The following is a 12984-nucleotide window of genomic DNA, read 5'->3' as shown; positions in this document are numbered from 1 at the left end:
TCCCCTCCACTCTCCTCTCTTCCTCTCCACTTCCCTCCTCCCCCTCTCTTTGGAAGGATTCTTTTAAAAAATATTGCTGGTTAACGATGGGAGGAATGTATTTAGGAGGTCAGTGTGACACTTCCTCCAGACCCAGTGTTAGTAGACAGTCTCCCACTAAGGAAAATGGAGGGCTTTGCAGAGGTTTCTTAACACCTCCTAAATAGCATACTATATGAAATTATTCCCAATGTTTACCTATACAGATATAATACAACGTACAATCTTGTGTTACCCCCTGATCTCAAGATAAGTTTACACATAAATTCATGCTCATCTGAATTTGGAGAAGATAGTGTCCTAATAACATAAAATTATCCAACTTGTGTATTGTATCACACACACACAAAAACAGACCATCTTTTACTAGTCAGACCCAGCATATGACTTGGTGTATTAAAGTTCCATCAATAACAAAACATATTTTAAATTTTTGTCAGATGGTGATATGTGGTTTAAAGTCCTGAAACATGTCAATGATATTCTGAATTATATTTTCTCTAGTAGAAGACACATCACTCAGTATTGCATATGCATTAGTGTTTAGTTCATGTTATTATAATGAACCCTCACCAGCTGTGGTTCACATACTATAAAGTTTAAGGTCACAGTTTTAAAACACTTGTTTTTAAACTCTAATATACATGACTAACATAGATAGCTGCCCACACTGTAGATCCCCAGGTGCCACCTTCACAGCTTTTGATTCAGAAATTTTAAATTTCTAAGACATGCCTTAGTGTTCCTCCTACAGTTGGTCAGTTCCTGCTCAGCTTCCTGTATCATCCATTGAAAGAGAAGAGAAAACTAACGTAGCAAATGTAACTTATCAAAATTGTCTGTGAGAAGACGAGACAGTCTGTTAAAACTTTTAAAGGACAACAGAAGGCAAAGGTGAAAAATGCTAAATTTTAAGCCAGGAAGGGCTCTTTTAAACCTGTAAAAAGACTGACAATCTACTTAAAGCAAAAGTGTAAAAAGAGGGCAGGCACAGAGCAGTACTTCAGACACAACTTGGGACAGTGATGTTGATTCAAGAGTTTATTGGATAAAATGTGTTTAAGTGGCTGTGACAAAAGGAGTCTAAATGTTTGACTTGTGGTAACAATATATAACATACATGTATATTAAATAGCTTGGAGGTCTCTATCTCCTTAACTTCTTATTTTCCATAAGAAGAAGTTGGTCTTATCAACCTGACAACACTCATGTGCCCTCTCCCCGAGCCCAGCTCCTTGGTCTTCCCCCCTCTTCCTATCTTCTCCATCTGCCTCCTTCTCCCACTCCTCTATTTCTTCGTTTCCAGAAAGAAATCATTACTAACATATCTGCATGTTAAGACGCATTGTATATACTTCCAAGCTGATTTTTTTGGACACTATAACCCATAATTCTCAGTGGAAGTTTCTTCTCTAAATTGGGAGTCCATCATCTAAAGCAAATGTAGAGATGGATGAGACAAGGTCTTTTATTTTGCAGATGCTGTGGAGGGTATAACTTGTCACATTTTCATGTAATTGTAAAAAAGTTGAAATTGTGTGGTCCTACAGCAAGCAGTGTCCCTATCGACCTCATGCCTGATACCACCATCACACCTGTCCTAGTTCATCGTTTTCCCTTTTTATCGTCAGTATTACATACTCAAATTTCTTGTCTGTTTGTAATTTCCTTAATTGATACAAAATATCAAAAATAGCAAAATTAAAATGTGTATATATACATGCATATACATTTGAGTATGATCATGAATATCCAAAGGCTCAAATTAAAATTAACTTCCTCAAAATAACAGATTTCTCAAAGGCTGTAGACTACTAGATGAGAAATTCACCAGGCACATTCATCTGTAATTCTGTACTTTGTATATGTACAAAATAAAATTCTACCAGTAAATGATCTATAGGAACTGGGCAGTCATTTTCCTTACCCGGTCAATAATTTTGTTGTTAGAAATATCAACTGTAGCTTTTTAAAAGAATTTAGGTTTAGTTTTCAGACAAAAGAAGTCTTTGGCCTAATCAACCCATCTAAGTGCATGATTCTGAAAACCACTGAGAACTTAGAAGATAACCTCATTTTTCCTTGATAATGAGCTTTCCAGGCTGGTCAGAGTTAGTACAATTTAGTGTTCTGTTTGCAGATTAGATATCCTATATATAGTGATAATTATCTTGACCTGTCCTTATATGACCCCTATAGAAAGCTCAGGGTAGTATTACAGTGTTATTATATTTGGAGCTAAATAGGAAGGACTTTTTTGTTTATTTGTTATTTTTAAAATTTCAAATCATTCCAGATGCTAAGAAGATAGAGTAGTACCATCTAGGAATTCTGTCAACTTATAGTTAGTTCTGTATTCTAATGCTGCAATCCACTTCCCCCACAGCAACAAAGCTGATCCACACGCCTCTGACATCAGAGGGATGACAGCAGTGCTTGAGTCTGGTCTCTGCATGCCTTCTGCAACTCCAGAGGTGAGCAGCTGGACTGTGTTTTTGTTCCAACAGTCACCACCTTCTATTTCTCTAAGTCACTGTGAGTTTCTCCAACAACAAGCTTAAGACTCAACCAAAAGCAGATCACCAATACCTTGTCATGAGTTCATGTCATTCTACAATACTTTGGCATTACTGCCCATGTATCAGAGGTAGTAATAGTATTATCTTAAAAAACCAAATGTGTGGCCATGCTAAGCTATTCTATAATCCAGCGTGCTAAGTATAAAGATCTTCTGCAGGACTCTGGCTCAATTTTTCAAGCCTTTCCAATTCCTCATATGCTGTGATACTCGTAATAAAGAAGGCAGATGGTTTGTTCTCTGAACATATGCTTTAAGTGCCCTCTTTGCTATTCCAAAATAATGGACCAAATTTGGCCTCTGATACTCACAGAAAACTTTAAAGAGGCTGCCTCATGAAATCTGAGGAAATCTGGTCGAGGGGAAATTCAATCTTAAACAAAGTAGATTTTCTAAACTTTCTTTGCAGCTCTATTCTACATATTGAAACAAACTAATATTGAAGTAACATTGAATAGAGTAAGGAACATCACATATTTTCTAGTTCAAGGAATGGATTAGAAGGCAGAAAAAAAGTCTGTTTTATTTATTTATATTTTAAAATGGTGAGTTTCTGAAAGCGAATGCAGTTGACTGTGGTTTAATTTCTGTGTACTTGCTGGATTTTCCATTTTTATTATTCCTACTCCTATTCCTATCATGTCGATATTTTATTGTTAAAGCACTTTACATTTATTAATTAGTTAATTTAGTCTAAATTACATTTATGCTTTTGTTTTAAATCCATGCTACTCATAGTTATTATAAGCCTAAAATGCTATTTCACCAGCCAATTATTCTCATTTCAAAAACAGCTTGTTGTTGATGACAGCACCTTTTCTAAGTTTTCAAAGAACATTTAATACATCCCCAGTACATACACATATTTCTGGATGCTTTTTACATAATCTAACTGCACTTATAAAAAAATATATCTGTTTAATGTCTACATTTTATACATGAGCCTTCATCTCCTTTTATATTTCTATGCCTTTCATTTAGTTTTGAAAAAGACATTAAAGTTGTTTCTTATATCTTACAATGACCTCAAAAGTAAGGAGTCTGAGCAACATTCCAGATGAAACACAAACACAAACACACACACACACAAAGAACATTTTGGTTACTATAAGAGCTCAAAGCCAACAACAACTTCCAAACGTTCGTGTTCCTGTAGAAATCTCAACACGGACTAACTAGCTAGGTCCTAATGTGAAACAGTGTTTACTTTTAAAAATCCATGCAACAGTTTCCCCACATGTGTTTGGGACACTGTTAAGACGCATCATAATTAACAATGTTGAAAATAACAACAGATCTTTGAATCCAGTCATCGTTTTGTACATAGTCACAAATATCAGAGCAAAATGAAAACTATTTTTGGGATAAAACGTTAACTTTTTTTTTTGCTGATAAAGACAAACAACTTGAGAAAACACCCTTTCCTTTTCACGACTCTCACTTTCACAATAAATGCAGCACGGAAACTAAATTCTCAGCTTAGAACTATGCTGAGCTGAATAAACAACTCAGCAGCCTCACAGAGCACTCACTCCCCATCCTCTGCGTGGTCTTCCACCTCCCATGCACACACAATCACACTTACCTGCACAAGCCTCAAACATCAGTCTATGGGTGGTTTTTTGAAATGAACTCTGTACCGATGCATTTTTCTGTGTTTCTTTCTAACCCTCGGGAATGTTAAGAATTTAGGAAGAGAGCCACAGTTTAAGAGCGCAATTATTTGCCAGTAAATACTCAATTTGCTTGTCCTGTGATTTTTCTTCTAACTTGCATATTCAATAATCCGTCCCTGACTGCGTCACGAGCACAAAAAGTCTTTTCTCTAAAGGAGAACACTTTCGCCAATCAACCTTCAGCCATGCCAGGGCACAGCTCGTCAGGGTGATTTGTTAGCTTTAATTAATAATTCCTCATGCTGGCCATTTTCACAAATAACACAGTGAGAAGGCGACGCAGGATGGCTGTAATTCAGGGCGATCAAAACACAGTGGAAAGGGGGTGTAGAGGAGTGGGAGAGATTCACATCTACTCAGACTCTTTCAGATTACAGTATAGAGGACATCACAGCTGAATTACCACACTATGTCCACCAATTTGTATTCAGATGGAAGCCATATGTTCTTCCACTTTTATCTGCTAGGGCCTCCCAGGTGCCAACACCATTATTGGATAGACAACATTTACAAAGGAGGTCTCTAGCCCCAGGATTGCACAAGTTTACTGCAGGTGAAGTTGAGAAACCAGACATATACAGTACTTCTCAGTGAGCTTGTGTAACAGCCTGGAACACAGAAGTACAAGTCGTGAGTGTCAGATTTTCTCTTGCTAGGCTGGGTGATACTGGGCATTTCAGTTAGCCTTTAACAAAATCCTCAGGCCTGGATGGACCTCAAAACAGTAAAGTAACAATGGAGCGTTTGTTCAGGTAGGGCACATTTATTGACTTCTAAGCTATGCATCACATATTTTATTAAGGCCTAAGAATTTTGGCTGAAAAACAAAACTCTGACTTTCCCAGCTTGCTGACACAATCCACACATCTTTTCAAAGCACATCAATAACAGTGCTTGAACAAGGCAACAAAGCAGGTAGCATGTAAACAGAAGTGAGAATTAAGAACACTGTTCCATGTGGCTCCATCACGCCGTCACTCATGGACAACACACGGGGAGCCCTGCTCTAAAACATACCCACAGTGTAAACAAGGTGGGACAACACAAAACAAAAAACTAAAACAGCCAATTGCTAACAAAAAAAGACATTTCAACAATAAGAAATATCCCTCAAAGCAACTAGACAAGTCAGAAGCATAGCAATATGTCCATAGTTAATTTCAAAAGGCTCACAAATCCTGGAGAAAAACAAAAACACAGAGGAGATTATAGTCATGTCCCTTATCTGATGTGTGTGAAGGCAAACTCATTAATTTATTAGATACATATTTATCGACAATCTCTTCTGTATCAGAAACTGGATAATACCAGAATTGAGAGAATAAGGCACAGGCTTTACCTTCAAGAAGTTTATACTTTAATCACTACAGCCTAAAAGAAAACATTCACCTCTAAACAGAAAACTGTCAGTGTAGCACAAACATACAAGAAAGCATGAAACAGGGCTCGTAGACATGACACACTAACTGCATCTAAAGGTAGAATTGCAGTGTCAGTGGTAGGGAAGAAGATTCTACAGGCAGGCAAACCTTTGAACCTTTTTTAAAAAAACTATTACTAGAATCAGATTAACAGTTCTAGGAACTGAGGGATTTAGTGAATAGTAATTTCAGATAAATGCCTTAGATAGTAAACAGCTCAGGATTTAAAAACAAATCTATTAAGGAACAAAGTCCTTCTCAAACCATGATGACTGCCATCATCAGGATGGTATATGGCATCCCCAACACAGGCACAAATAGGAGTGTGCACTGTCCTTCTCACTATCAATGCATTCCTGTTATCCCAAGCAAGTAGAGGATGTAGGCGCACATCCTGTTTTCCTGTTTTCTTACTCATTTGTCTTTTGTTCACCAAATGCATACATGCATACTCTGTTTGTATTGTGTCAGCAGGTAAATCATACTTGCATGGCTATTATAAGAAGGGAAACTATGTATTTACTTAGTGGTCACAGATACATTCTAGTCAGAGATCACATGCTATGTATTACAAATGATAAGGGGGTGGGGTGGGGAACAGTCTATCCTAAAGTGGCAGCCAGAGCTTGTAAATCCTCTTGGAAACTGGATGACATTCTCAATTCTATTGAACATTGTTTTATATCATTTTCAGAATGTAAAGAAGCATCTAGAATACCTAACTTACAAACTGGTCATACATGGCCAGTTAAAGAATTTGTAGCGTTCATTTACCCAATTACTAAATATTTATCAAGCTTGTACTATCTATTCATGTAACACTTATGTATAATAATAATTAAGACTATTGAGTACTTCTTATATGTTGGTAACTGATGTACAATTTTATATAAGCATATATTCAGAAAAGTATCTCATTTAATCATCAGAAGAACTGAGGTAGGTCCTATTTCAAATTTTATTTAACAGATGATGAAACTCCACAAATAGTAAACTGGATGTACACTAAAATCCTAAATATAAAGACCTCTGTAACAAATATCTACCAAAATCTTATTATATTATAGTTGCATAGTAACATATAACAATTACAATATTTTAATAATCTAGGAAATTTAGATAGTTTTGAATTTAATAGTGAATGTAAATGTATGCCTACAAATGAACTGGGATATAATAATGTGGTATCTGCAGGCTAGCAGGCTACATCAACAGGGAAAAAAGACAGGTCCATTGTGTTGGACATGGTTTCTAGTGGTTAAAGCAAGCAAGCAGACAAGCAAACAAACAAAAATAGACGACACAATTCCTCTTTGCCCTTATTCAAACTACATTACACACACTTTTAGGAAACAATGCAGAGAGAATCTTGAGACACAGAAAGGATGGTGGTTTAAAAAGAGAGAAGGGAGACTGCTTCACAAAGGCCTACGCCTGAGTTCTAGCTGTATACACAGAGTCAAATTATTTCTCTTCTCTGATACTCAGTGCCCTTACTAGTAAAGCAGTTTGTTATTAAGGACTAAAATAAACACACTTAAGACAGATAGCACTGAAATCATTGAGAAATGCATATCATATGATGTTTTAACTATTCAGAGACCAACACATGCAATCAAGATTTACTATTAGATCAAAAGATGCATGGCGTTATTAAATCTTGCTTAAACAATAAATATAAATAAGTTAGTTAAAACAAATTGGATCTGGTACCCTGGCAGTTTTCTTTTGAAGATGTTTATAATATGGCTGAAGTTGTTATTTTAAGGAAACACCTACCAGACAAAAAATAGACTCAGGAATACAGGTTTATAGTAAATTCTTATTTTTACAATAAATTAACATATTAACATTTACTTATTGAGTCATTTATCTGTTTGTTTGTTTGTTTGTTTGTTTAAGGTGTTTTCAAGGCAGAGTTCCTGTGTTGCCATTGCTCTCTGGAGCAAACTCTGTAGACCTGTTGCTGCTTCCTAGATGCACCATGACACCGTGGCTAAGACGACTGAACAGCTTGGTTGGGCTACATGAAGAAGCCACCCCTCCGTATGATCACGATCTCCCCCATGCCAGTGTTAGGATTTCACCATCCCTGGGCAAGCTGATGCTTTCTCCACATGCCTCTGGTTAGACACTAGTGGGCCTAGTAGAACCATCAATACTTGACCTAAACTGTGGAACAAATATTCATGAACACAATATTTAATAATAACATGTTTAGTTATGGTTATACAACTAATTTCAGGCCAAATGTATATATTCTTATAGAGGTGGAGAGTGGTCAATGAAGAGCTTTAAGAAGGCTCTTGTTAATTTTCTTGTGTAAGTCAAGTAGTTTTTGTGGGTTTGTGTTTTGTTTTTTGTTTTTTTTTAACTTTAGGTAGAGACTGTCTAGACTCTTCACTAATGTTCCTAATTTGACAGTTTCTGGATGAGATCAGGTGTATATCAGGAAAGCAGAGGATGCCTAAATATTAACCTATATTCTACTTTCTGCCTAAGCAGGGCTCCCACAATTTTAGAATTTTCTAGAAAATGCTTAATTTTTTATTATAATTTGTATTTTGTACAAAGTACAGGCTTGTCATGTATTCTTTCTCTATGATATCTGGATTTGTAAGAACAAGTCAGTGAAGTTTAATCTTAAGTCTCAACTCTGACCAACTATCTGAATCTCTAGATTTTTTGTAAAGAAATATCAGTGTCTGGCTGGAAACAACACTCACAAGGATTGTAGGCATTTAAACATTTGCATAATTAATCCTAAACAAATTCCATATACTTTATAACTTCTAAAGTCATATATTTTACTCATGCATACAAACAACTGCTGCCTAGAAACAGTTAATTAGCTAATAAAGGGGACAAAGTCACCCATTCCCACAGTTAGATCCACACCTGGACAAGCATCTTTGAATTAACTAATCAGTTAAATTGAGGAATATAATTAGTTGATAGTTGAGGGCTAAAAATGTACACAAATGTATACATGTGAAAATCAGGATTATATAAAGTTGGACACATTTCTTGCTAGAAAACTAATTATAGATAGATCACATATTAAAGAGGCCCAAGCCAGACTAATGGAATCCTATCTTCACCGTACATTTTCTACAATATTTGCCATAAGCCATTTAGTATTCTCTTATTTCTTGACCACCTTAAAAGAAATGTTAAACTAAATATGGTAAATTCCAGAGTGTCAGAATGAAGAATTAGTAAGAATGTAATTGTATTGCCTCGTGAAACTTTAACTCACACATTCAACACCTCAGTATAAAATAGGTATAATCATTTTATGTTCTTTTTCAAATAATGTATTGAAGTAACCTGAGACTACTACAAGATCTATTGAAACAGTAAACAAAGTGTCCTGCAGGAAAATTGATGAATATGTTAAATATTAAATACATATTAACAGCTTATATTTTCACAATGTATACATAGATCAGAATAGCATAATATAATTGATAAATTTATAGAATTATTTGTAAATAAAATATATAATGAAATGAAATATTTTATGCAAATATGGCATCCAGGTTGATTTTCAAATATGCTGGAGAATCCATTTTTTAAAGTACCAAAGCATAAGATGAAGTAGATGTTTGCAAGTATCTCACACACTTATGCAGGAAGGCTATGAAGAGAAGAGGAGTAGTAATACCTTTCATTTGTGTAGCTGGATGCATCTGGTGGTGGATCTAAGACCTCAGTGAAGAGAAAGCAGAATGAAAAGATGTGCTTTTTAGTAGACTGTTTTGTATGATATACAAAAAAACCTGTATTCATTAATGAATTGGCAGTAAGATTATCCATGCTCTCTTAGAACCAGAACAGTTTAAGTAGCTTTTCATGCTTGGCAGACCATATTCCTGAGTGTGCCTCATGACTCTCTCCCACTCCTATTTTTTGTCCTATACTGCCAGGTGGGAGTAATGACCAAAAGGAAGGACAAAACAAACAGAGCCACTTACTGTGGCAGGAGCCACTCCAAGGATCAAAGAGCTGATTCCGCTGTGGCTGCCAAAATCAGAAGTGCAGTGGGAGGCTCATCAGCGTGGTGCCCAGAGATGCACACAGGCCACCCTGGTAGACTAGCACCTGCAGCTCCAGGCCCTGAATCCGGCTCAGGAGAACAACCTGTTACGACTAAAAGTCCACATTTCCTCACCCACTCATAGCCTTTGATCTTAATTTATTTTATTTATTGAATAACCTAAGTATGCTAGATACTGCAAACAAAAACTTGATTCACCGTCCACTCTGATTTCATACCTTCCTCAATTCTGAGGAGGGTTCTTCCTATATTAATGGGTAAGTTCAAAGGCAAGAACTCAGTAAGGCAATCAATTTCCAACATTTTATGTCAGATATTTTTTAGTCTAGTAACTTCACATCGTATGTCAATTCTCTAATGTTACAATATAAACTATAGGCCTATCTCAAATCTTCTAATACCCCAAAAGGAAGCAGAGTCCCTTAAGTGAGTGAAGCAAAAGCCACAATGTGCATGGCATCCCAACCTGGACCTTTACTTGCCAGGAGCTCTTTCCTTAGAACCATCCATCCTTCCTTAATGTCCAGGTAACTGGTGCTCTGGATCCCTCTTCACGTTAGGTAAGAAGTGGAACACTTTCAGAAGAAAGCACAATGCTAGCAGTTAAAAAATATTTTTCTGCATCTCTGAATGAAGAAGAGTCGAGAAAGTGAGGGAAGGAGAAAGTACCTTAGACTAATTAACAATGAGCAATTTGTAAATACATTCATAATTCATCTTTATAGAATCATTGTGGTAGGAATATGATACAAATATTATTTGTGGTTATTATGGGTGAAATTATGGAGTTCTAAAATGGATATACTTAAGTCCATTATCTTTGGTATTCAGAATTTGGCCTTGGGACTGGAGAGATGGCTCAGTGGTTAAGAGCACTGACTGCTCTTCCAGAGGTCCTGAGTTCAATTCCCAGCAACCACATGGTGGCTCACAACCATCTGTAATGGGATTCAGTGTCCTCTTCTGATGTGCATGAAGAGAGACCGACAGTGTACTCACGTACCTAAAATAAATAAATTAATTAAAAAATTGACCTTATTTGGAAATCAAGTCATAATTAGTTAAGATTAAGTGATACTGGAGTAAGATGACCTTGTAAATCAATATGACAAATCCTGCAACATCCTGCAAAAGAGAAATTTGAACGCAGCTATAGATAGCCATAGGAAGTATGTCACATAAGCTGAAGGAAGAGATTGAAAGAGTCCCTATAAGCCAAGAAATGCCAAAGATTGCCAGTCAATTACCAGAGGCTAAGTGAGAGGCATCAGATAGATTCTCTTTCATATCACTCAAACCAGATCCCAGACTTCTATAATTTACAAGGGGGAGAATACAGTGCTGTCTTATATACACCTAGTTAATAGTACTTGGTTTTGGTAGCTTTTGGAAACTGATGTATTAATAACCAGCCTTAAAGACTAAATAAAATTCAAACAAGGTTGAAAGGTATAATATCCACTGAAGAAATCTGGCTAAGTATGAATAGTGGTTTGAATAGGTTTGGCCACCACAGACTCCTGTGTTTGAATGCTTGGACCTTGAAAAGTGGTACTATTAGTATTAGTGCTTCGTTGGAGTAGATGTGGCATAGTTTGAGGAATTGTGTCACTGTGGGGACAGAACTATGCTCAAGGTTTGCTCAGTGTGGCATTCCAGTCTTATTCTGCTGCCTTCAGATCAATATTTGGAAATCTTGGCTTTTTTAGAACCAGGCCTGTCTGCATTTTGACATGTGTCCCACCATGGCAATAGAGAACTAAACCTCTGAAACTGTAAGCCAGCCCCATTAAATGTTTTCCTTTAAAAGAGATGTCTCTTCATAGCAACAGAAGATTTATTACATAGTACATAGAGGTCTTTTTTTTTTTTTTGTAGTTTTCAGTAACTCTATAGAACATTGATTTAAAAACAAAGTTATATGCAGTCCACAGAAAACATCAAGAGTCTTAAACTTCTTAGAATGGTTTACTGGAGGGAAGGCAGGAAGGTGAACATGGAGCTCTCACCATATACTTAGTATGTGCATCTTAATGAGGATGTGCTACCTAACAGCATCACTGATAGAGAAGAAGCTACATTGTAAGAGAATCATGGCACATAGAACTATCAATAAGTGGGATCCAAGACTAGATCATAAGTCAAACGCAACCTCCTAGAAACTTAAGTGTCAGAGGTTCTCAGTGTGAAGACACCTGGGGACAAGATAGGAATGAGGCTTAAATGGGGATGAAGAGGTAGGAGTGGAGACCACAGGTAAGTGCATGCAAGAATCATGCTGGTATTGAGAATAAGGCAAAGCCCTGAACCAGGCTTAGAAATCTCCAAAGAAGTCTTGTAGAGGCGGGGCATATTGCTTAGTGGTACAACTCTAGCTTAAAGTGCATGAGGCCCAGGGTTCAAGTCCCTAGTATCACGGGGGAAACCGGTCTTCAAGGAACTAGGGAGAAGGCTTAATGGACAAGTGCACTTGCTGTTTTTCCTGAGGGCCAGCATTTGTTTCTCTGCTCTCAAACAGGGCAGCTAACTGCCTGCAAGTCCAGCTCTAAGGCTCAAGGGATAAGACACACTCTGGTATTCATGGGTGGAATTCCTATTCCACCACTGAATTAAAACATCACTTTTAGAAGAGATAAATTCTCTTATTAGATCTTTCTAACTTCTTTGTCATTGGTATTTTCTTTTTTATTTGTTTGGGTTTTTTTTTTTTTGGTTTTGTTGTTGTTTTTCTCTTGTTTGTTCTTTTTCACAATGTATTTTGTCTTTTTCTCCTCTGTGTGTGTGTGTGTGTGGTGTATATGTCTGTATATGTGGTGTATATGTGTGTATTTAAATTATGCACATATAGCAAGTAGGTCAAGAAAGAAATACATCATGAAACAGGAAGTTATAACTACATGAAGGGTTCACCAGAGTGTTTAAGAAAAAAAAATCAACAAAAATGGCAAGTGTCTTAGAAAATATTTTCTTACCTAGCTTTAGAACTCTACCTTTTCTAACAAACATTAACATTTTATTCAGCCAATTATCAAATTAATTCAGAGAAGAATAATCAACTTGACTTTTGACAGTAAATCAGTCCAACTGGAAAATTTGAATCCTACAAGAAAACTCTGCTTAGCAACATTTTCGGTTGTCAACAGACATCTGTAATAATACAATCACTCTTTTCTTTCTTTCTAAACTTATTTGTGCTAAAAAATAGCTATA

The 12984-nt window shown here is 36.4% G+C and overlaps 1 protein-coding gene across 20 annotated transcripts in view; it reads right to left on the bottom strand.

Moving 5' to 3' along the window:
* The window catches only part of Zbtb20 (zinc finger and BTB domain containing 20), a 765654-nt gene that overhangs the window by 408247 nt on the left and 344423 nt on the right, over positions 1 to 12984 (bottom strand). For 2 of the 20 annotated variants that reach the window (XM_085832270.1, XM_029470529.2), the window contains exon 1: positions 4203 to 9137. The exons of the other annotated variants lie outside the window; for them this stretch is intronic. The gene's annotated coding sequence lies outside the window, so the exon portion shown is untranslated. Of the gene's footprint in view, positions 1 to 4202; positions 9138 to 12984 lie in introns of those variants that run through there. 20 annotated transcript variants of the gene reach the window in all.

Source organism: Mus caroli, unplaced genomic scaffold, assembly GCF_978045245.1.
Source record: "Mus caroli unplaced genomic scaffold, Mus_caroli_1 scaffold_17, whole genome shotgun sequence".
NCBI lineage: Eukaryota > Metazoa > Chordata > Mammalia > Rodentia > Muridae > Mus > Mus caroli.
This window is presented reverse-complemented; position numbering and strand designations above follow the sequence as displayed.